The sequence below is a fragment of the Parasteatoda tepidariorum genome, chromosome X2 (genome assembly GCF_043381705.1).
Source record: "Parasteatoda tepidariorum isolate YZ-2023 chromosome X2, CAS_Ptep_4.0, whole genome shotgun sequence".
Lineage (NCBI taxonomy): Eukaryota > Metazoa > Arthropoda > Arachnida > Araneae > Theridiidae > Parasteatoda > Parasteatoda tepidariorum.
In genome coordinates this window covers 18,588,466-18,612,779 of record NC_092215.1, presented here as the reverse complement: position 1 = coordinate 18,612,779, position 24,314 = coordinate 18,588,466, and the positions used below count along the sequence as shown (strand labels likewise).

The 24,314-nt window shown below is 27.5% G+C and overlaps 1 protein-coding gene and 2 non-coding genes across 3 annotated transcripts in view; all 3 read right to left on the bottom strand.

The window, feature by feature from the left end:
- Positions 1-24,314, bottom strand: part of LOC107450569 (small conductance calcium-activated potassium channel protein 1-like) — a 640,664-nt gene that overhangs the window by 311,346 nt on the left and 305,004 nt on the right. The gene's annotated exons all lie outside the window — the stretch shown is intronic.
- On the bottom strand, positions 9,314-9,385 carry TRNAQ-UUG (transfer RNA glutamine (anticodon UUG)). Its single transcript has one exon. It is a non-coding gene; the product is annotated as a tRNA-Gln (tRNA).
- Positions 9,390-9,461, bottom strand: TRNAE-UUC (transfer RNA glutamic acid (anticodon UUC)). The gene has a single exon. It is a non-coding gene; the product is annotated as a tRNA-Glu (tRNA).

The window sequence follows — 24,314 nt, the reverse complement described above, 5'->3', positions numbered from 1 at the left end:
AAAAAAAAAAAAAAAAAAAAAAAAAAAAAAAAAAAAAAAAAAAAAAAAAAAAAAAAAAGTTTTGCGAAATCAAAACAGAAGAAGTATGTGCGCGTTTGGTAATACAAAAATTAAATACTTTTGTATTAATAAAAGCATTAAAACTTCATTCCTTTTCATTAAATATCTTTAGTAAAAGATAAGGGTAGAAATTCTATTTTGGGACTTCAAGGCTAAAAACATGCCAATGAATAATAATTAGATTTATACTTCAAAAGAGAAGTTATTTTAAGATCTTTCACTTCCATATAAGGAAAGATTAAACGATTTGCTATGAGTAATAAATAAATTGATGAGGCGTAAGAATACAGAAAAAGGCATATGACTGGGCCTCTTTGCAACTAAAAATCATCCTATAAAATGCAGGAGCAATGTTTTTGCGTGACTTTTTGGTGTATAATGTTTACCAACTAAACTCCGTCAGATCTGACTGTAACTCTGTCTCTCCCTCTCCGTCTGGAGAGGGGTGAAACTGCTATTTCACCATCGTTTAGCTAAATAAAATATCATGCCGAAACTGGACTCGTTAATCATGTTGCTCTCAATACTAATTTCCTAAAAATTATTAGATATATATATATATATATATATATATATAACTCTACAATAATGGAAGAGATACGTTTTGTTTTGGGTATTATTTTGAATTTCTCAAGAAATGCTGAGATGATTATTTTGCAAAATTTCGAAGTATTTAGTTTATGTGATTTTTTGTATTTTGGGGGTCAGTAATACGAATTTGTCAATACAGAATTTCGGAATAATCAGAACGTTTAATTCATACATTCCAGAAAGATATAAAAAGACTTTTTTTAGTATTTCTTTATTGATTTGTTTTCAAATTAAATATTTTTATTACTAAATATTGGATATTATCATGACTCCTTGCTGTCCAGTTATTATAGGGGAGTGTAATTTGCATTACTACATAATAAAATTTATGAATCCCCCCACGCCGATTATTTTGAGATTTCTTTTAAAAAGTACAAAACCTACTCAGAAAATTGTGTGAAACTTTTTGCATTTTTAAGATATTTAAATCAGACTTTTTTCCATTAGTTGCCAAAAATGATTCACTAAAAATATTTTTTTTCTAATTTTTTCCACTCACTCACTGTACAAAAGAACCACTTTAAATACTCATATCTTGCGCACCTTTTAACAATTTTTGCTTCATATTTTAAAATAGTAAATTTGTTATTAATTTTATAGCATTAAACATATTTTGACACGTTAGATCGCACTAAAAGTGAGTAACCGCTGTCTGGGAATTATGGTTCTAATAGTTTGGTCGTGAGACTGTTCCAAAGTTTTGACCCCTTTATTTTACGCATTTCGCTATATCTTTATAACTTTTTTAGCGAATTAAAGTTTTTTTCCAGCAATTACAAAATTCGTTCATAAAAGGAAAATTATGTACAAGAAATAACTTCAGCAATTATTTATTGTTTTATTTAAAAATAGTCAGAAAAATTTTTAATTGTAAGGCATACAATTTCTTACATAATTTTTAAGAGTGTAATTTTATAAGGCAAAATACAAAATTTGATTGAAATCGGTCGAATAGTTCCTAAGAAAACAAATTTTATACAAAAATAATTTATATAATTTTCGCATTTTGAAAATAATAATTTTTAAATTATAATTATAATTGTTAATTATAATTATAGACTAATTATAATTTTTAATGATTATTATTTTCTCTGTTCACTCTTCTATTTAATTGCATACTTTCTCTAAATAAACATACCTTTTCATCCGACGAATTCGGATTTCTGAGCCCTAAGATATAGGGGGTTGCCGGAATCTGGTATTTACGGTTCCGACTGTTTTATCAGGAGAAATTTGAACCGCTTATTTAACTTTTTGCACATTTCACCATTTCTCCTGAATTTTTTTACCGAATTGAAAAGTTTGTCAGGCAATTGTAAAATTTGTTTATGGAAATAAATTTTTATACAAAAAAATAAACTTTTTATAAATATTTATTATGTTCCTTAATGTTATTTAATAATAGTCCAAAATTTTTTGAATTGTAAGGTACAAAATTTCTTACATCGTTTCGAAAAATGTAATTATGTACGGCTGCATTATTTGAGTGAAATCGGTCGAATAGCTCCTTAGAAATCAAATTTCAAAAAAGTACTATTTTTTAATAATAATTTTTAATTACATTTATATTTATTAATTGCACTTGTACATCAATTATGATGTTCAATTAATTCTAAAATTTAAATTTAGAGATAAACTTTAAAACTTCCTTTTTAAATATTTCATCTATCTCAAACGAAATGATATTTCAAAAATATTGTTGATCATAATAAATTATCGGAAACAAAAGACATAAATTTGAAAGAATAGTGAACGTTAAGAACTTTTCTTTGAGAGTGTAATTTGAAATTCGATAAGTGATTACTTCCTGAAAGAGTAATACTTTACAACTCGATTCATCATTGTCATAAAATATCGTCGACCTAGTCTAGCATCGTAGATCGTAATTCCTAGTTAACAAAACCCATATAATTCATAAAGTAATATATGCATTTGTCTTTTATTAAGTAGGAAAAGGAAACTATTGTATTAATAAAAGTAAGAATTAATCAGATTTAAAACGAATTGATATGTTTGAATATTATTTTAATTTTTGCCATTAATATTAAATAAGAGGAAAAAATTTTAATATCTTATTCTATCAATATAAGTTATGTCTTCAATTGCGTAAGAAATCTGATTTTATAAAACTTTAAACATGCAAGCAATGAGAAAAAAAAATTTAATCGTTTGGACTGTGATTTATGTTGTATTAAAATATGAGGATGTCATAATTAATGTAAATTTTTTATGTTCATGCTTTTTGGACGAAATCATAAAAGAAGCAGAATGGAGGAATAAAGTAAAGTATCTGGTCAAAAAATTTTTATTATAAAAATTTAATTCACTGTATAAGATAGTTCTGTATATAATACACTGTCTGGTTCAAAGTGTATGGGGGGCCGCGATCGCTCAGGGGAAAGGGAGTTCGCCTTCCAATCAGGCGAACCGGGTTCGAATCCCAGTCGATACGAATTTCGCATCCCGTTTGCACCGACCACAGTGCTGACGAAAAATATCTTCAGTAGTAGACGAATTATGGGTTGGACTCCCTTTGCCGTCAGGTTAACCTTGGGAGGTTCTCGTGGTCTTCCTCTCCATGTAACGCAAATGCGGGTGAGCTCCATCAAAAAGTCCTCCACGAAGGCAAATTTCTCCCAATATTCGATCCAAGAATTCCTTTGTCTTCTGGATTGGGTTCAAAATTACAAGACTACGGAGTTTAACAATAGTAGTCGTAAACCCATAAAATTGGGTCGGCTGTTCAACGACGGTTATAAAATAAAATAAAGTACATGCGCAAAAGTTATTCTTAATAAGGATTAATTTTACAGAACAAGATAATTCTGTCTATCATACAATATCTGGCAAAAAGGATCTGGAGATAAGTGTTTTAAAAAGTATTTCAGTATTTTTATAAATCAAGGCCATCTTTTTCAAATAATCATTTAAGTATTGACAGATTCCTTATCCCCGATACAAAAACATCTGTGAGAATAATGTTAAGCCGGAATATTCACAGGGTGCTAGTGAGCGTAATTCTGCAATATATGACGCATTTTTCTAATTCAATGCCATCCTCTTCAAATAATCTTTTAAGTATTGACCGATTCCTTAACCCCGAAACAAAAACATCTGCCAGAATAGTGTTAAATCGGAATTATCACATTTAATAGCAAGTGTGCGTAATTCTGCGAAAAATTATTTATAGTTCCTCCATCGCGTTGTTGACGATTAAGAAATGAAAGACGTCTGGAATTATTAAAGCTTTAGGATTAAACTGATTTTTTTTAAATATCGTCTTGAGCTTTTCGAAACTTTTATCTGCTATGTTTGTGACGAAATTAAATTTATAAATTTATAATTAAAATATAGTTTAGCATTTAAACTTGCTAGCAGCACTTTCTCTCGTTAACCCTTACCATATATGGCAGTACTTTTACTTTCGTTACTTGTAACGCCGGTACAAGTAAAAAGTACGTACTTTTACTTGTACTTCGTTACTTTTTAAATTTAGTACTTTTACTTGTACTTTCGTTACTTTTTTAGGGAAAAAGTACAAGTATTTGTAACGGAAATGTCGAATGAAATCGTTACTTTTTTCTAAAACTCGGTAAGCTTTCTTAAAAAAAAAAATTGCTTTCGAAATGCAATTATTTTGCAAAATGAATAAAAATATTAATTAGCAAGTTATTTTCATTCATTTCCGAGTTTTATGCATTTGTTTAATAAATTTTAAATAAAAAATGTTGGATTTTGTTATTACGTTTTTCAATTTTCTTTTTGAACTCACTAATAATATATTTTTGTCTTAATACATTTTTACTAAATACCTTTTTACCTAGTACATTTTTTACTAAAATTATGTTTATGCCCGACCTTGTCAAACAACGCCCAGTCAAATCTCTAAGAGCTTCAGAACTATTTGTGCTATTGAAAACTATTATAATTACTATTTTAACTCTTGAAAACTCGAAGGTATTAATTTAGCCACTGATACTAAAATTCGTTCACAAATTTTAATTATTCCGTTAGGCAGAAATGTTCGGAAAATGATTTTCTCGCATGACTTCAGCATTAGCCATTGTTACGAATAAAACTGTAGACTGTTCTATTTCAACTTATATTGCACATTCAATTATTTTTTTACTAGCTCAAAGATTACAAAGCTATCTGAAACCCCGTGTTTGCTTTGTTTATGTTTGTGCTTTAAAAACGTGTTTCTATAGAGTAAGACAATTTTAAATCAATCCTAATTTAAATAAATAAAAATGATGAACTAAAAATTAAAATCAATAGATAAAATTTCTTTTTCGTGCAAATCCATAAAATGTTTGATATTAAGATTATATTTGATTTTAAAATTATATTCTACGATCATATTATAAAATTATATTATAATATTCTTCCGAATTTAAAAATAAATTAATCTCCATAACTTTCAAAATTAAAAATAATTAAAGAAATAACAACAATTTTGCAATAACATAAAAGAACATAAGAATATTATTCAATAAAATTTTAGGTTACTTTGAATTTTCGATTTCCTAGAAATGTACTTTTAAATCGTTACTTTTTTTGTTTAGTACTTGTACTTTTACTTGTACTTTTTACTCGTTACTTTTCAAAATAAGAATTTTTTACTTTTTACTCGTTACATTTTTCAAAAATACTTGTACTTTTACTCGTTACTTTTTAAAAGTAACGTTGCCATATATGACCCTTACTGACGTTTTGAAAGTCAAGATTTTCTTGAAATCATTCCAGAAACGAATGGAAGCTTTCAGTAGTTTCATCAAATTTCTCAAAACATACAGAATTTTTGTCATCATATTTTGTTCCTTATTTTTCGTTTAAAGCCTTTTAACGGCTTTATCTTATTTAATTAATTCTTAAACTAAATTCTCCATTTAAATTAAGATAAAAAATTCTGCTCCTACAATTCCCGTCTTCGGGAAACTCTATAATCCAATCGGAAGATTTATTTTTGGGAACTTCTGCCTTAATTTCTATTTGAAATGCTGGATTCGTCATTTCTTGTCTTAAATTGTGAGGTTTTACTTCTTTTATAGGGATTTCGGGTTTATGTTAATTAGTTGTGCTTTCTATTCAACAAATCTTATAACAACACTAATTGTATTACAAATAAAATACATCAAGCAAAAAAAGAATACGACCGAATGGTTGACTGCTGTCAATCAGATCCCATACATTCTTTTGTGTTCTTATATCATATCATACCCAACGTAATGCCACATCACCGACCGCCATCTGTCGGTATAAAAGCAAATTACTTATTATTATTCATACATTACAAGTTCAGTCTATCTTACACTATCTGGGTAAAAGCATCTGGGCACCAACCTAAAATAGTAGATATCTTCATGATGTGGGGGTGTTTTCATGGTTTGGCTTTGATATCTTAGTTTATGTATGATTGGAAACTTGAACTAAAAGATGTAGCTGCATTCTCTTCCAACAGGACAACTGCTTCAGTCACCTTTAAAGCCAATGTTTTTTTTTAAATTTTATTTTATAACCTCCTGCATCAAGTATTGGAAGAAATTTGCCTTCGTGGAAACCTTTTTGACCGAACTTACCCGTATTGCGTTAAACGTAGAGGAATGCCACGAAAACCTACCATGGTGGGCCTAACGGCAAGGGGACTCTAACCCATGATCAGTCTACCACTGAGGATATTATACGTCAGTACTTGTGGTCATTGCGAGCCGGATGTGGAAGTCGCATTGACCAGCCATGCTGGCTTTGGAACCCGGGTCGCTTCATTGAGAGAACATTTTTCTATCCCCTGAAGTTTTTTATCCCCACTTGACGAAATATAAAACCAAAAACTGACTTAGCTTTCTCAAGTCTTGCTCTCAATACCATAAAACATCTGTAATGTAACCACCCTAATCGACCATCCTAATTGTCAGTTCTCACTTCACCTATGATATAGGCGAGAAAGCCAATTCTTGTGGCCCCAATCAGGAACTAGTGAAGAGGATTACCAGACATAAGCGGGTTGTACTTGATGCAGAACGAGAACTAGCATCTTATAAATACTTGCCACATGTGACTACATGTCCGTAAAACTGGATGCTTTGATACTTTTGTCCAGTTATGGTTTTAAATTAATAATATGAATATTTTTATTTTTACTTGACGTCAAGGCACAAATTTTTTTAAAGATGAAGTGATAGGTTATTGAAAGAAATATCCATTTGGAATAAAAATAAGCATATGTTATCGCTTTTATTCATATATAGATCATTTTCAATAAACTTGAAATTTGATGTCCTTTGACTTAAAATAATTTTGAATACTGAAATAAAATTTCAAGTGACATTTTTCAGCACTCAAATTAATTTACTATTTGGTTTCAGTAAATGTTGATTCACTGAAATTAGTATTTTAAAATAATGTGATATCTTTCTAATATATCAGTACAGCTAAATTGTTATGCAAACCATTCTTTGCTTCTTGTTTTACTGCAATTAAACCGACTGTTAACTGAAAATAATTTTAATTTATCTTATAATGAAAATTGTATTGTTGTTGAATAAGCCAAGCTCGCCTGGCATTGTATTTCCAAACTAATTCAGTAAGGAGCGCCTTTCGTTAGACAATAGAACACTGCCAAGCGAAAGGGCAAATTATTTTTGATATTGCGTGTTTAAGAAGATGAATGCAGATTAAAATGCATATTTTAGAATACTCAAAGCTCAAAATGCTTATTTAAGAAAATGGGAATGTTTAATGAGAATATTTAAAAAATTGACATGGTATTTGATTCTGCTTTTAAAAATACTCTTATAATTTAGTTTAAGGAAGGACGAGTAGTGTTCATTTTAAAGGAATTAACTAATGAATCCAAATAAATTCTTAATTTGAATTACTAATGAATCCAAATAAATTCTTAATTTGAATTACTAATAAATCCAAATAAATTTTTAATTTGAATTACCAATGAATCCAAATAAATTCTTAATTTGAATAATAGGTTTTTAATTGTTGATTTTCGTTTACAAAGGATCAATTACAATTTTTTTCAATTACAAAGGATCAATCGGTACACTTTATTTTTTTAAACTTGCTCTTTTTTTTTTTTTTTTTTTTTTTAAAGATTTAGTTCAACAGATTTTTATACACAGTGATACCATGAATTTTATAAATTTAAAATAATAGTAGTACATTTTGTTTTCGGGATTTTTGTAAGCCGCTTCATCAATTTATTATTTAGAGATCTTAATAAGTATAGGAGATCAATCGAAGTGTATGTACTATACCGAAAGGATTATGTTGACTGTTAAAAAAAGTAAACAAAATTGTTGTCTTATTGTTAAAATTAGGGTTTTATCATTGAAAAGAAGCATTTTTTTTTGTGCATATTTTCTAAGCTCGCATTTCGAGCCGTTATTTATTTATTATTTTAAAATACGCTTTTCGAGTCATGTCCATTTACTTAAACTCGTATTTTAAGCTACGTCCATTTTCTTACGTACGCTTCACGAGCTATGTTCATTTTCGTAAACTCGTTTTTAGAGGCTTGTCCATTTTTTTAATAAGCATTTCAAACTAAGTCCATATTCTTAAACGCACATATTGAGTAACGTCCAAAATTGGCTAAAAATTAGTATTTGACAGATTTTTCAAAAAATTGACTCAAACATGAAAAATATTTAGTGCTACCGATTAATTTTATAACTATCAAATCAGACAAAAAATGGCACAGATATATATATAAGTAGTTTCATCAAATTTCTCAAAACATACAGAATTTTTGTCATCATATTTTGTTCCTTATTTTTCGTTTAAAGCCTTTTANATATACACACACAGAGAGGGAGTAGTGAATATAAAAAAAAAGAATAGAAAAAAGAAAACATACATATCCTCAATGTTAAAAAGAAGGCGAATGTTTTTTTTAGCATTGTTCAAGTTATTTTTACTTTTTTGAATTTTCACTATTAAGTCAATTATGATATGAATTATTAAATATTATTTTAACCAACTAAAATATTACTCAGAAATAATTTTCAACAATTATTTATTGTTTCATTTTAATAAAATTGAAGAAAATATTTCTGATTATACCATAAGCAAACATTTTCTCAATATTTAAATGTATATTTTTAAGTGACAAAATTTAAAATTTGTAGGAATTATAATGATGATAATAAAACGAATTTTTCATTAAAAGTAAAAAAAATTTCTCATGGACCATTTAACGGATTTATTTCAAAGTTAGAATTACTAGATTCAAAATTACATGGCGCATACAATAAAATTATTAAATATTTATATAATTATGAAATTGAAAAAAATAATCTCACAAGTAAGGTGTCTTACTTTTACTGAAACAAAAAATTTATTTTTTATAAGATGGTTCTTATTTTGTTTGTGTCATTGAGTAACCAAAAACTACACCATAATTGCTAGATAAAAAATAAAAATAAATCAATAAATGTTGAGAGAGTAAGAGATATTGCTCGGTATTGATGCTAAATATTTCTATGTGCAATTATCTGGCTTATACTCCTTTCAAATTTTATTAACGTGAAACTATCGGGAAATTTCAAAATGCAGGTAGAATTTAATAACTCTAATGACAATTAAGCTATAATTGTCAATTTATATTAAGTACATGTATTATACTAAAGGATGTAGGAACAAAAGAATTAGGTTCTACCGAGATTTGAACTCGGATCGCTGGATTCAAAGTCCAGAGTGCTAACCATTACACCATAGAACCCAACTTCCCATGCCGGGAATCGAACCCGGGCCGCGTGGGTGAAAGCCACGAATCCTAACCACTAGACCACATGGGACTGACTTCCTTGCTGAAAAATACAAAATTTCAGCCAACAGTTGGTTTGCTTTGTGCCTACTTTGACCACTTTTTTTTTTACTTCTACTTAAATCGTTTCTGCATCTATTCGTAGATAGCAGATGTAAATAGAAAATTATTTTTCAGATGATTATTATAAATCTAGCATTCACAGTGACTTATTCAATTTTAACGTCGTGTATTTTAAATTAGTTAATTAATTAAGAAAATATTTTATTTTACTAACTTCTTTAAATGGTTGTGAATGGTAAATTTATTATTTAAAAAAATATATTTCTAGTATAGTCACTATTATGAGATCATAAATTTTCAAATGAAATCTCAGTTATAGTTCATAATTTAGTTTTACTTAAATTGCTTTGCGCTATGAGATTTACATTCATTGAGCTAACTAATTATTTAAAGCTAGATGAACGAAAACCAATGCCTTTAACTTTAAATTGAGATCTTAATTATAAAAATCGAAAAATGTTTGGGAATTATGCTTATTTTAAAATTTCAGAAAAGATTTATTACTTTTTTTAGTGCTGCCATCTTTTGTTAGGTGTGTTAACTTTTTGAAGCATAATTCTATTTTAATGTTCTTTAATATTGGAATCATAAAATTTAGAAAAAATAAAATAATTAGGAATGTCAGAGAAGACAATTACAGCTAAAGAAAAACATAAAGTAGCTAAAAAAAGCATATTTATTCAGTCAACTATATTTAATTTTCACCGTGTACTTCTTCTTTAAAATTAAGAATATTTCTCGTAAACTTAAATCTAAATTAGCTGGTGCCATCTAGCAGTGAAAATTTTAATATATTTTTTAGAAAAAAAGGTTTATTGTAACTTTTTGTAACAGTGAAATGGCAAAGTATACAATTAATTATAAGATAAAAATTAATGATTTTAACTCAAATTGACAAATTGAAATATATAAGATGATTCCAAATTTTTCAAAATAAAAATGAAATTCATAAGAAACTTTCCATGAAACTAGAAAATTAAGTGGATTATATATTTCACGGAAAATAAATTTTAAAAAATTAAAAGGATAAAATCTCGATATACATAAATATGTTTATAATTCAATAATGTTAATGTATTCGTGATGTTACAATTTTTTTTTATTCTACCTTTTCGTTTGACTAAACTTCTAATAGATGTCAGCACTATCTTTTAATGGTGATTATGCGGGGGGGGGGAAACGAAAAAAAAACTTATTGGAAATGATTTTAATTGCTAAGTCTTAATTAAAGTATTTAAATGTCCATATTTAACAATAATCATATTTCATCACTTAATGCAGGTGAACACAATAAAAAAATTTAAAGAGTTAATTAAATATAATGCAATAGTTCAATATTAATGGGCAGAGACATGTATAGAAAAAAATAATGAAATTTTTATTTTCAAACAAAGAATAAATTTATTAATTAAATAATAATAAGAATAAATTAGACAATTTGGATTTTTTTCTGTATTAAAAAGGGGGAAATTTTTATTTCAAAATAAAAAAAAAACGAAAAATCAAATCAAAGTTATTTTGATAAAAGCATGATTTCAATTCAAAGGGAAATTAAAACTCCGATAACCTCTAGACATAGCTGGGAATCACAATTTCTTTTTCTGGAATTAACAGGTACTAATAATACTTTTTTTCGTGTTTTACGTGTTGTTCGTCAAAAAATCAACTGAAAAAAAAAAGAAAAAAAAAAAAAGCAAAATGTTACGAGCTTGATTATATTTATCAGATGTCACTGTAATATAGAAAATTCCTAAAAACTCACTAGATAAGAAATTTAAAAATAAATTAAAATTAATAAGACAAAAAAAAGTTATTATTAAAAAAACAAGTATTAAGTAGCAATATCCACCCCTTGAAATATTGAAAACTACCTCATAATGTGCATTGTACAGTGCAGAAAGTGAAAAACCTGAATTTTTTTAAACTAATGATCGGATTTTCCTATTCTAAGACTCAATATTCAAACTAAATGGTTCAAAGGTCTAATCTGAAGTATGTTAATTATTTAGTGCAGGCAAAATATTAAGTTAAATATTAAGTTACAAAAATGTACTTTCTTGGAAAAAGCATACGTTTTTTCAATGGAATTGGTATTTGTGACCCTCAAAATATGCGATTTCAACCGTAATGTGTAGGAAAAAGGTCTCGATTGAATCGTTCCCTTAATTTTCTGCACATTTTGCCATATAAAATAAGTCATACTTTTAAATTTTTATTTTTGAGAACTATTTTTATATTTTGAGAACTTTTCAAATCTTGGATTTAGTTATTAGATTAAATTAAAACAAAAATTTGCAAATTGATAGGATTACACTTTCTCGAAAATTACTAAATTAAAAAAAAAAAAAAAAAAAAAAAAAAAAAAAAAAAAANAAAAAAAAAAAAAAAAAAAAAAAAAAAAAAAAAAAAAATTATTAATGGTATTGTCACAATATCTACCTTACTGATTCGTGTAGTTACTTTACGGATCGATAGGTGGAGCTATTAATGCTTGTAAAAGTAATTTTTTAAAAATATAATTTATATTAAATATAAGTTTAATGAAAATAATTTTAAAACAAAATTTAAACAATTATTAATTTATAAAAAATGTAATTTGCATTAAATAAGGTAATAAATTAATTAAAATAAGTAAAATGTGAACCAAAAAAATATTGTGATAAAATCGAGGAAAAAAAATTTGGTAAAAACAACAATTTATTGCTCCGTAAAGTAATTACACAGTTAAGTAAAATGCATCGCATATTGGGACGATTCTAAAAAAATATAAAGTTATGAAACACAATCATTTACATGGAAAAATCTTTGGATAAAAAAGTTTCATAATTGCGTGCAAAAACTTTTTAATTGACTTCTGGAGTTATGACGAAATACACCAAAAAGAAAATTAATATCAAAGGATCCAACCTTTCGATCGCTCTCCTGATCAAATTATTTAGACCGAAATTTCAAGAGTGCAACTTTTTCCCATATTTAGAGGGTCAAGAAACCAAATCCTTCACAAAAATAGGCATGTTTATCAGTGTTGTTGTTGTTTCTAATGCTACTTGCCACACTAGCAAGCCAACTTGGTTTGATCAGTAAAAGTAGTAAGTCTTCGTGTCTGTTTTCGTAATTTAAAATATCTTTTATCTGCATCACTAAATAATTTGCGTATTTAAGGTTAGACGTTCGAGACACTACGATTGAGTTCTAGAACGCGAAAACTTTATCATTAGATGAAAGTTTTTCAGAGTGTTCACTTTTTATTTTGTGGATGGGTGCGAAAAAAAACATGAAGCACCCTGAGTAATTATTTGATTTAATGATTGTATCTTTACGCTCTTCTAGGATTCAATCTTAATGGTTCGAAAGAGTGAACGCTAATATTTGATTTGAGCTCATATTTGATTAAGTTGATTTGATTTGAGTATTATTCTTTGAATTATTTGAATATTTGATTATTTATTTGAATATTTGATTGTTTATTTGAATATTTGATTATTTATTTGAATATTTGATTATTTATTTGAATATTTGATTTGAATATTTGATTGTGTTGATTTGATTTGAGTTTAGTAATTAGCGTGAACGATATTTTAAAATGCGAAGTAAGACGCAAAAAGTATTTTCTCTGAATAAATTTTTTTTCGATGGATTCGGATCTTAGACTTGAAACATATAAGGAGTTGTCACAACTTGGGAAATACGGTCCAAATAGTTTGGTCAGGAAAACGATCCAAAGTTTGAATCCCTTATTGTTAATCTCACTTTTTGCACATTTCGCCATATAATTTTTAGATTCTCTCAAAGGGGATTTAAAAAAAATTTAGCAAAATTTTGAAATTCTTTTATCAAAGCAAAAATCCGTACAAAAAATAATCTTTAGTAAATATTTATAATTTTTTATTACTATTTTATGAACAAAAATAATTGCAAACTTATGATTTTAAGGTATATAATTTATTTTACATCACTAAGGAAATGTTATTTTACATGCAAAATTTGAGCAAAATCTGTCGAATAGTTCCTGAGAAATCAAATTTCAAAGAAGCTTTTTATTTAAAAATCGGTTACTGAGGTACTATGTCACCGATTCAAATTATTAAATTAATTAGGGAGAGCAGGATGCAAGAAACTCTTCACGAGTTGAAGGAATAGAAGAAATTATGTGGTATCACCCATGAGACTCGAACCCTCTTTCAGTCGCCCATGAAAGTAAGAGATTAGTCCTCTGGGCTATAGTATGTGCTTATGTGCAAGGAACTAAGTAACTTCATAAGGTAGGTCTAATTGTAGCGAGTAAAATTCTAGTTGCTTAACCGTATTAGGTGGAAAAGGGCCGATAAACAATTTTCCTCACTGTTGACAGTTTAAATACCATATTTTCATGGTTATTTTACTGTTTAGGTCCTTGAATATTTCAAAATTGCACTTAAATAAACTGTTATTTAACCATTGTTTTCGTATACTGATTGTATGTATTACTAACCCATTAAAAAATTGACAATGAATGGAATTTGTGCTTTTTCCACACTTCAAAATAATTACTAAAAACAAATTTTTCAAAGTGCAATTTGACTCAATATTTTCCTGATTTCGAGGTTATAATAAATTGTTTTCGAAAAATATTCATATGTTATAACTTTTCAATGTCATTTAACACGTTGAATGCCACACTAATTTTACTTGGCTTGCTCGTTTGGCTACACGGTAAATAACTACAAACTAAATTTTCAAATAGACAGATTTCGCTAGTTTTTTAGAAGGTTTAGTATGACATATTTGAAAAAATTGGTAAATTATATATGCCTAAGAATTGTTTAAAAATAGTGGTGGATAAAAATCTACTAAATTGAATTTATTAAACCAAGAATCACAATAATTAAGTAAATTTTGAATAAATTTTCTGCAATTCCATAAAAGAGTGCAAATTTTATAGTTCTATATCATGTTATACGCTGTCAGCCAGCTGTTTTTTGCGGCCTATGTGAAAGGTCAGTGTCTAATTTCAGTGTCAGCCACCGGTGGTGTTAAATATTTAATAAACATTTAATATTTTTCCAAGTTTCGATAGAAATAGCATTTCATTGGTAATTACAAAATTAAAAAAAATATTGCTTAAAGCTTTTAAAAATCGTTACACAATAAAAGCATTAATTAGCAAAATCAATATTTCCCTTTTACAATTTTAGAAACATTATCTTACAAATTTATTTTATTTTGCTCATGCATATTTATTTTTCCAAGTTGAGATTTCGAAAGTATCTTTAATTTTTTATCAATTCCTTCTCTGAAGAAAAGAAAAGAATATACATTTAAAATTCTACCGACAAAAGATTTTTGAATTAATTTTAATTTTATTTCATATAAATTTTTATAGTTTGTTTTGTGCAGCTTTTAATCCGTTGAGATGTTTGAATATTTAATGCCTTATTCTTCCTCCTTATATCCTGAGGCGTTTTGTCAAGTGTAAAGTTTTTGCTGAAATAAATACTTTTAAAATATTCTAAAAGGCTTGAATTTAAGTAGATTGGAATAACTCAATAAATTTTAAACATTAAGCTTATTAACATTTTTGTTTTATTTTTTAAAAACTGCTATAAAATCAAACTTAAATCCGAATTTAACAAGATAAAAGTAAGTAATAACAAGAGTAAGTAGCGTAATTTTTTAAATTACAAAAATATTATTTTGAGAGCTTATAAATATAAATTTATTATTATCAAATAATTTAAAAATATTAGTGTTTTCATTTAATTATTTAACTTGATGTACTCTTTAATTACCAGCACAATTTATTCAATTACTTTTAAGTTATTTTGTGGTTTAATATACATAAAAGGGGAATTTAGTATAAAAAACCCAGAGGATTTTTAAATTTCATATCTTTAGGTTTTTATTAATATCGATTTCATTTTAAGGTTTTTACTAAGAATGATGCAAATGTGATAAAATGTGCAAACTTGCATTATGTTATTAAAATAGTCTTAACTTTTGTTTAAATGTCTTTATCCCTCAGAAGCATGTATAATTATTTTTGTTAAGATATTTTTTACAATATTACCAATAAATTTGTTTATTGAATAAGGATCTTGTTTGACTAAAGTAAATAGTTCATAAGAATAATTTCTCTAAATTATAGAAGTCATTAAGTGTTAATAAAAATTTATATTTCTCCAATAAATATACTCTTATGATTGATAACCTTAGTTACAGTCCCTAGCCGAACTATTAGACTCACTATTCCATGATTCTATGTAAAATCCTATTTATCAAGCGATACTATACAACTTTATTGTTTTTATGGAACTGAAACTAGTTTGCATTTGCTTACGTTCGTGTATCAATTTGTAGAATTAGACGATATGTAATATAAATTCAACGATTGGATAAATTGGGAGATATATTACACTTATAAATATAGAATATTTATTATATCAGGTATTATATTAGTATATTATAATAATTAGACCAAATTATTAGACGCACTATAAGATTCTATGTAAAATCTTATTCATCAGGTGATACTATACAGCTTTATTGTTTTTACGTGACAGAAACCAGTTTGCATTTGCTTACGTTCGTGTATCAGTTTGTAGAATTAGACGATATATAATATAAATTCGACGATTGGATAAATTGGGAGATATATTATACTTATAAATATAGAATATTTATTATATCAGGTATTATATTAGTATATTATAATAATTAGACTAAATTATAAGACTCATTATAGTTTAATAGTTACATGTTTTACACTAGTATATATGCAATACTTTTATATTTAAACATACATGTAATGGGTTTTTATTCAAGAGATTTTTTAATACTTCCTATTTGTTTTAATTTTAAACGTATTGCATTACAATGTTAACAAATTGATACGCGAATATAAACAAGTGCAAATTGGTTTCAGCTGCGTAAAAGCAATAAAGCTCTATTGTATCACCTGATTATTAAGATTTTACATAGAATCTTAAATTGCGTCTAATAATTTTGCTAGAGATTGTGTATTTAAACTTATGAAATTCTATTCTCGATGACACAGACCATATCATAAGCAAAATATTTTGGTTTTTCTTAGGGTGAAAAATCAATATCAGTGAAAAATGATTATATATTCTCATTGTATAAGGGATGTTTCAAGCGCATCAATAATTTTTTATCATAATAAAGGACAAACTTTTATGATTGACATCACTAATTAACTAAAAAGCTATTAAACTCATGTCTTGTTCATATGCAAGACATTCGTAACTATCGGTTTTCCTTAAGAGAAAAATCAATACTAGAGAATAATTAAATTTTAATGGAAAAAAAAGTATGAAATTTTTGATAATTTATCAAAAAGTGACATTTTTACCAAATCGAAAATAGATTTTTTCTTTAATCAGCCTTTCTATTAAAAATCTTTACTAAATTAACTAACCAAGTTTGCTTATTTTTATGTTTATATGCTTTAGTGATTACATTAAAGCATATTGTTCTTAAAATTTGTAACAGAATTAGAGAAAGATACATTTAATTAAAAGCCTACAAACCACACCAGTAATGTATACAAGTTACTTAAATGATATTTGTATTCTAGCGTGAAGTGATTATTTCATTAAATATTTAAGTATACATTAATCGCTCGCATAAAAAGCTTGTTAAACAGGATGTAGAAGCTAATTAACTTTGACACTAATTACTAAGATGATAAATAGCCAAAATTACGCAAAATGCATTTTAACTAATAAAATTACAGATTATATATTTTTACATAGTTTGTATTAGAATTTCTAAGGTGATTTTACTTGGTTCGGGCAATATTTAAATCGAAAGAATCTAGACCTATAATGCTTTCTTCATATTTTTATTAAATATAAGCGAATAATTTTTTTCTAATAGATGTGATATCAAAATTGCAATTATTAATTTTAATTTTAATGTATTATTGTTTTATACATATTATTCCTGTTATTATATTTTTTTGAAGTATTATTAAAACTATATTTTGCTGTAAGATGTATTATTGTGACTGTTATAATTATTGTTGTCATTAGTTTTATTATTGTTTTTGAAATTATATTATTGCTGTCACATTATTGTTTTATCACCATAATATTATTATTTAACGATATTATAAGTATTATTAAAATAATTTTATTTTTAGTAAGAATAGTTAACGTGTTTTTCATTAACTATGGTACAATAATACCAAACTACATTATTACGCTTAAAAGAACTTTTAAATAACCAATAATCAGCTTATTATAGACATTAGTATCGGATTGGTTTACAATAAAATAAATCTCCAAAGACATTTCATAAATTATTTATCTTTTAAAATCCACAATTGTTGTCACTAAACTGATATACTGATAGAAATTCATGTAGTTAACAATCTAGTTTGCACAATGCATGATATTAACTAACTTGAATTCTCATTGTTGCTATTTTATTGACTCTTTATCGTTATATTATTATAATATTATTGCAGAACGATATTATAATAAAATAATTACAATTCTGTTATAATGTAATATTTTACATTTTGGTAAAAATTACATAATATTGATTATCACGTAGGGTTTTGCTTTTTTAATGAGTATTTACTAAGTCATTATAATTAAATAATTACATTATTATTTTTTAAAAGAAAATTTAAATGCTATATAGCTATCTTAGTATAAGCATTTGTTTTAGAATTGTTTAGTAATAGAAACTTTGATATACTTTTCATAAATCATTTATTATAAACTCTATTTTAAAATTCAGTTGTCATTGAATATACGTAAAAGTTACCGAATAGTTAAAGAAACCACCAGTGTAGTTATCAATCTGATTTGCTCGATTTGCATAATAGCTTAGAATAACTTGTATTCTCTATGGAACTTAGATCCAGAATAACTGAGAATAATCCTGCAATTTTCTGTCAAAAGTTCATGTATCTGTTTAAGATTAATAGTGATTTAATGACAGCATTAATCTAGAACATTCAACGGAATTTCGCTTGAAATGTGATAGAGGTTTGCAGGATATTTGTATTATAAAGTTACAACTTAGATTATATGTAAATTGAAGCGGATTTGAAAATCTTGTCAAGACAATTGAGTTGATTCATTGACCATAATTTCTAAAGGTCTCAGAAGCCTAAATATTTATGAGTCAAATAACATCATTTCATGAAGTTCTAAAGATAATATGTACAAAGTTTGAACTGTACGTGTGACGAATTTGTACACTTATCCTTTTTCACTTACAGTGAAAACTGCGAAAATGACCACTTCTGTAAGTTAATCACCGGTCTAAGTTGATCTTAATAATGAAATACCAAACTGGCTGGAACAATAAAGTTCCCTAATAAGTTGATCACTTGTCTATGAGGACCATCTAATCGTCGTCACACAATTGGTCAACTTCTAAAGGTCTTACTGCTAAATTTTCTTATTCATTGAATTTTTTCATTATTTAAAAAAATGTCTTCATTTTTTGTTGCTGGTATCCATCTTAATAAAGTTATGGAACACAATTTTAATAATATTATTTTTACTAATTATCAATTGCAATTAGACCTGTGAAGTTGACCACTTCTGTAAGTTGATCACTTGTCTAAGTTCATCTTAATAATCAAATACCAAACTAGAATGAATTATAAAATTCCCTAATTAGTTGACCACCTGTCTAAGTAGATCATCTAATTATCGTTACACAAATGGTCAACTTACAAGGATCTATCTGTTAAATTTTTCTCACTTTATTATTTTTTTCTCCTTTAAACCAAATGCTTAGTTAACATTTATTTACAGATTTAAAATGCTAGATTCACTTAAGAAAAAGAGATTTACAGATGTTTTTTTTTTTTAAAAAAATGAAGATAAAATTTATATCGAAAAAAAAAAAGAAGACAGTTTTAAACAATTGATTAGTAATTTTTTGTATTTAAGCATGCATTCGTAATCATACGATATAGTAATATAAATTTTATTAAGTTATCTATTTTTTTAGCAAATCCTCATAAGTATAAAACCTACAGATATATTGAAAAGAAGAAGAATAAATCAAAACAAGATTTAAAAGTAAGAACAGTTAACTTAAGGAAGCAATTCGGTTATTTTTTAAATGTTTTTAATGTGAATTAATTAATTTTTGCATTATAATATAAAATTTGTTAGTTAATATTTCACTTTTATCAAAAGTTCATAAAAATTCAGATTCACTAAAAGGAAAAGTTACCAAAATATTTAAAAAAAATCAAGACAAATAAAAATAAAAAATTAGTTAGCAACGGGCATTTCTGTTTTTTGTTTGCCTATAAATTTTTCAATTAAACGCCAGTTTTTTTTATAAAAATATTGCATAAAATGCTTAGAAATAGCATTATTTATAGATCTAAATTAAAAACGCGGTTCATTAAATATAAAATAATCTAAGTACGATTTACACAGTTAATGTTACTGCCTGGTGGCTGTTGATTAACTTTTTAACAGCGTAAAATAAAAATCTTGTAAGACTGAAATACAGAAAAATAATTCTTCATAATTCATTTGAAGATTATTTCCCTGAAATTACTGGAGAAAGAACTTTTACTGATTAAAACATTACACATTAAATCGCAAGAAAGAAAGTGTTAACACATAAAAGGTCGCAAAGTTACATTTCTAACACATAGATGGCGCTTATTACTACCATATCCTTAGGAAAAATCACAGGTCTATGAACTAATGGAAAGTTTCAAATTGATCGAATATTTCATTCATATTTAAACAGCCCGTTAAGATTTATTTTATTTCCGAAGAGAAAAATAAGTTAATGTCCCGTAGAGATTTAAATTCTTATTCTTATCACATTCGAGAAATGAAAAGATAATAAAGCTCATAGATTTAACTAAAGATTAAATTGAATCAAGTATACTATGTCAAAGAAAACTATTTAATAAATCAAGTATTATTTTTTGTTTCTAATTACGAAATATTAAATTTCGCAATTCATTACCCACTGGCAAACACTTGGGCTTTTTTTTCGCATTTGTTTTTCAAATAGTACTTAACTAGTAAATAATTTAATTTTTTAAAATATATTTCGATATTACAAACATATTCGCATGAAAATAGCAACGGTTTATTATAAGTTACTTTTTGTTAACTATTAACACACAAACATGCAATAAATATTCAAAATTGGTATTACCACGTGGCAACTAAGGCAGTTTTGATACCGCAATAATACGTCAAATAACTATGAACATATGTTAAAAATTTTTAAGGAAAAATTAAAACATTTTCAAAATTAGACGAATCCTTATCGAAATCAGTCAATGTAAAGTTGGAAATAAAATTTCTTAAATGAAACATTATTTTAATTTTAATGCCGATAGTAGGTTAGAATATTTATTAATAAAGCATTTTATTTTCACTCGACAAATAAACTGGTTTTTATTATTTTTGCTCTGAATTTCATTCGTCAATTTATCTTACAAATATTTTTTCTTGCCTGAATAACAGATTATGACCAAGCTCTAAGGACAGACTTAAAATGCGCGATTTTATGTTGTCACTGTCATTGACACTCTGTTAGAATTTTCATTTTAAAATCACGGTAAAAAAGTCGGCAGAGGTTTGTCCTTCAAATTAACCTTAAAAGTTACGGTCATGAACACTTTTTACTTTTACTGTTTTGAAACCGCTTACAACTGTAACGTTTAAAACGAACCATTGAAATACAATTATTTGGTTATGTAACCATTTACAGGTAACATGGCTTCAAAATCGTTTAACGTTAGTCACCCAATGCTTGATCCATGAGTTCCCTTGTCTTCTGGATTGGATTCAAAATTACAAGGCAACGGAGTTAAGCATTAGTAGTCGTAAATCCAAAATTGGTTCGGCTGTTCAACGATGATTATAAAATAAAATATAAAATCTGAGTCAGAGGGCGAATGCCAGCAATGGCTGTTCGATACGAATTCAGAACGATGCTCGCACCGACCTCAGTGGTAACGTAGAAAAACCTCCGCGGTAGATGGATCATGGGTTAGAGTGCCCTTCGTCGGGCTAACGGTGAGGGATTTCGTGGTTTTCCTCTCCATGTACCGGTAATGCGGGTTAATTCCATCAAAATGTCCTCCACGAAGGCACATTTCGCCCAATACTTGATCCAGGAGTTTCTTTGCTTTCTGGATTGGGTACAAAATTCAAAATTGCAAAGCAACAGATTTGAACATTGATTTACGTAAACTCAGAATTGAGTCGGCTGTTCAGCGACAATTATTAAAAAAAATCTGATTCCAATAAGGTTTCTAAGACGAACATTTTTCGCTGTAATCGCTATGCATCTCTCAGACATAGTGCTAAGAGCAAACAGAAATCGTAATTGAGACAAATTAAAAATGATCACAATTTTCTTTGACTCATTGGGTAACAACAAATTTTTGACGGAAGTAAAAAAAAGAATCACAAGAAACAGAAAGGGAAATTTATCAATTTCCAGAAACTAATCATTACCATTCATTGCTGAGAGCGCATTGAAAAATCCTTTTGATGATAAATTTTAACTTTATCATTAAAAAATAACACAAAAAAGTACAACAGCCCTCTGCAAGCCATCACCTTATCAGAAAGAATTTCATTTCAATAATTAGTATTTCTATAAAAGAGAAAAACACTGAGTACAAAGAAGTGCACATCTGGCAATACTTAGTCTTCTGTCACTATCTATTATCAGTCACCTGCAAATTCATGTCAGAAGTTGTCAAGAGAAATATACAACACATTCATCCCCCCCCCTTTTCTGTTCAAACGTCATAATTTATTTCGAATAAGTGTTATAATACTAATTGAATGATTTGCACTTAACATAATTCAATGACTTACTTGCTGCCTAAAAATAGAGTCCTTATAACGCTAATGTTCTGAAAAGGAAACATTTGGCTTTAAACTAATATTTTGACTATAACAATTTAAAATGAAATTTTGAATTTGATGCCTAACAGAAGTTTATATTATCCCTTTAGATGTTAGTAAGAACTGTAGCCGTATTATAAAAATTCGATGTTTGATAAATTATATTACAAAGGGAATAAAAATTTACCATTAATAACAAATTTATTTTATTTACATATAAATTTTTTTTTCTCGTGTGCCTGTTTAGGCAGTGTGGGTGCGAGTGTTCCTGTTTTTCAGTGGCGCCATCTATGGCCAGGAATTCGACTTCAGCTACGCCATTCAGACAACAACAACCCGCTTATAGGGCGGGTCACATTCACACACAAAGGAGAAAGGACATAGAACACACAGAGAGAGAAAGAAACATCCATGCCTTGCCCGGGATTCGAACCCAGGTGCAAGGACAGTTCCCTGCCCCCTACACAGAACGGTTGGCCTATAACAAATTTATAAAACTCATAAAAAAATATGGAAACTGAACCAAACTAGAATCAAAAAATATTTCACAATGTAAATTTTTAATGCATGAACAACAATATAATTTGAACTTTAATTTCTCATTAAATTTAAACTCATAGTTCTTCATAACCATAACCAATACAACTTCCAATAACTATAGATTCAATCTTTAACCGTTTACATGCCAATGTTCCAGTTTTGGAGCATTGGCATGTAAACGATTAAAGTTCCATCTATAGCTCTGTATATTGCCTACAAAGCTATTAGTAAACAATAATAGACGTAGCTTCATTATATTTTCCATGAATTTATTATCCATCAACAAACATAAAATTACTTTCAAGACATTATCGGATAATAATTAAAGTTGAAGATAACCATTCTGACGAGTTGGTAAATTAAATTTATTCGCGACCTCATTGGCTGTCAAGAATGTTATTCCCCGTACGTCATCCCCTACGGAATAAATATTCTATGATGCTCGAAAACTATTAAATACCACTTGTCAATCTCAAATAAACATTATCAAACTTTGGCATAAACACGCGATAACTAATCAAACTTATTAATACCCATGTGGCAATAGGTAGGTATTGATAACTATGAGTGAAGTATTATCCCTATAGCTTATAAGAAGCAAATAAGTTGATTATTAGTGGAGAATTTGAAATTGGAATTTATCAATTCAAAAAGTAAATAAGAAATTTAATTTGTTGAATCTACGATATTGAGATAATATTATGGTATGTTACCTTCAAATATTTGTGGTTTCTGCAAAATATTATTTCCAGTGTTAGTGAACTGAAGTAGAAACTTTTAAAACGAGCTAAATTCTTCAGAAACTTTTATCAGGAGTTAAGATCCTAACCATTTGTCGACTTGACCTTTCGAGTAACATTTTAAATTATTTTTATATCGCTCATTTGGTGAAACTATGACGTAACGGATAATTACCCAAATTATCAGTTACGTCATTGTTTCAACAAATGAGCGATATAGTGGTGAGAGCTGCGATGGCTCAAGGGATAGAGCGTTCGCCTTTCAATGCGGTGAACTGAGTTCGAATCCCTCGATATGAATTCCGCAACCGGCTTGCACCGACCACAGTGCAGACGTGAAATATCCTCAGTGGTAGACGGATCATGGGTTGGAGTCCCCCTACCGTCAGACTAACCGTGGGAAGTTCTCGTGGTCTACCTCTCCATGTAACGCAAATGCTGGTTAGCTCCATCAAAAAGTCCTCTACGAAGGCAAATACTCGATCCAGAAGTTCCCTTGTTTTCTGGATTGAAATCAAAATTACAAGGCTACGGAGTTGAACATTAGTAGTCGTAAACTCATTAAATTGGGTAGGCTGTTCAACGACGGTTATAACATAAAATAAAATAAAATTAGTCCCATCTATTAAAATATATATCTATTATATATATATATATATATATATATTTATA